Raw genomic sequence first — 2,500 nt, forward strand, 5'->3', positions numbered from 1 at the left:
GTTCAATACATTTAAAGCTTCAAAAATACCAGCAAGGTATGCCAAGGACAAGCCTACCTCCTCTGAATTAAAGGTGGCATGGTACTCATTTTGTTCAATTCCTAAAAACCGTGCTACCTCTTCTCGAAGCTCGTAAAAGCGTCCCAACATGTTACCCTTTGACAGCCAGCGCACATTAGTGTGGAAAAGCAGTGTCTCATGCTCTGTTTCCAAATCTTGACACAACTTCATAAACAGTCGTGTGTTGAGGGCACTATGCTTTATGTGGTTTAAAATCTTGATCACAAAGTTATTCACATACATGCAAAATAAATGAATATTTAATTTAGCATTCAGACCAAAAAAATCCTAATATAGAAATAACTAAAATTTAATAAAAACATTTATACCGTTGCTCTATATAATATACAAAACTAGATGATAATATAGTCTTTCATATGGACAATAATTTCTTTCAACATCTTCACGTTTATGAGGATTCCAAATGCATATATAATTATATATATCGTAGTTATTCATGTGCATTTTCTAAAATCTGGTCACTCTGCCTATATGCATAATGCATATGCATAATTTCATTATAAATTCCCTTTCCACACCTCAAATAAATGAACACCCTAGTTATAGGTATATCAAATGAAACAAATATATTATGCAGGTGAAATAAGTCATAACATGATATGAAAAAAAAAAATTCTGCTCGTTCACGTGTTACACACACATTTTGATTTTTGATACTGCACATAACTTATCTAAAATAGTAAAACAGCTACAAAGGGATGAATGAACATACAGTAAACACATACGCCCAAAAAAGAAAAAGAAATACTTCTAAATCAGAACTACACTAAATACATTAAAAGTAATGTAGTAATTACCAGTACTGGATAATAATTGAAATATATTATGCAGGACTTGAAAGTCCTCACTACTTCGTTTGACAGACTGAGATGAGCAATAAGGTGATACGAGAGGCGTTCAGCTCCTGAAGAAACTTTTCTCTGACCGCTCTCATCTAAGGGTTAGCTACACGGGTCACTTTCATAACTTTTGGCATTTATTAATTTAGTTTTTGGTATGTTTTGAGATAATAATTAAAAGAAACATACGGAAGCCGTGATAATGTTTTCGACTATTTTGCAATTAGTATTAAAAAAAAATGGTACCATCTAGCAGCCCTGCTTGCGCCCCCCTTGGAAGCTCCTGGCACCCCCCCCCCCCCCCCCAGGGGGGCGTTCCCCCAGTTTAAGAATCACTGCTCTAGCACATCGTCACATATACATATAGTATTTAAACTGCAAGAGAAATTGTGATTTATATTAGAACTGAGTATCCTGCTTCTCATATGTCCTGCTAAGAATGTGGATGTCTTGAGATTAAGTAAATAAGAGTCTGTGCAAGGCATAACTACTTTTGTGTTCAATCTACCATAATCAAGACTTAGAGGATTCTATCGTCGATTGTCTTCTTGTCATTTCAAATAAGTTAAAGAAAAAAAATAGAGTTGCTTTTTTTTTTTGTTCCACACTCACCGTGGGAAATTGTTAGATTCTGTTTCTCTTACTAATAACAACAGCTTAATAGCTTTGGATATCGCCTTTGAATCATCTTTTAGCAAATAATGAAATAAGCTATCCTCAGGTCTGGTAACAGTTTGGATGTAGAATAAAGTGACACCTATGGCATTATGACAAGTAAGTTGGGTTCTCTAGTTTGAATGTCTGATTTTGCCTTGATTTCGTTTGGAACTATGGCTAACGAGTTATTGAGTCCTTTGACTGGCCCGACAGTACTACATTAGATCCCTCTTTCTGGCTACCCTCATTTGATCCTTTGCTGACACATGCAACGAGTAGTCTGGCCTATTCTTTACACAATCTCGTCTGTCCTTATATACCTAACAACACTGAGATTACTAGACAATTCTTCTCTCTCAAAGGGTTAACTGATGCAGAGTAATAGTTCAGTGGGCACTTTTCTCTTGGTAAGGGTAAAAGAGACTCTTTACCCATGGTAAGTAGCTCTTCCAGGAGATCGGCACTCTTCGGTTCTGCCATAGCCTCTGTACCATGGTCTTCCACTGTCTTGGGGTAGAGTTCTCTTGCTTGGAGATACTCTCGAGCACACTAATCAATCTTATTCCTGTTCTTGATATTTTGAAGTTTTTTTAGTTATATATGAAAGATTTATTTAAAAGTTATCTTTTTAATATCTCTTGTTTATTTCCTTATTTCCTCTCCTTACAGGACTATTTTCCATATTGGATCCCTTCGGTTAATAGTATCCTGCTTTTCCAACTAAAGATGAAATAATAATAATAATAATAATAATAATAATAATAATAATAATAATAATAATAATAATAATAATTAAGACTGAGCAGCCCGTCTCTGAGGTGTGATAATCATGCAAGATACACAAAAAATCTCCTGCTGACTGGAATGATATTTTTAATGATCTTTTGCATTTAAAATGGTTAAATTCTTATGAAATTATTGAG

Source organism: Palaemon carinicauda, chromosome 9 (assembly GCF_036898095.1).
Source record: "Palaemon carinicauda isolate YSFRI2023 chromosome 9, ASM3689809v2, whole genome shotgun sequence".
Lineage (NCBI taxonomy): Eukaryota > Metazoa > Arthropoda > Malacostraca > Decapoda > Palaemonidae > Palaemon > Palaemon carinicauda.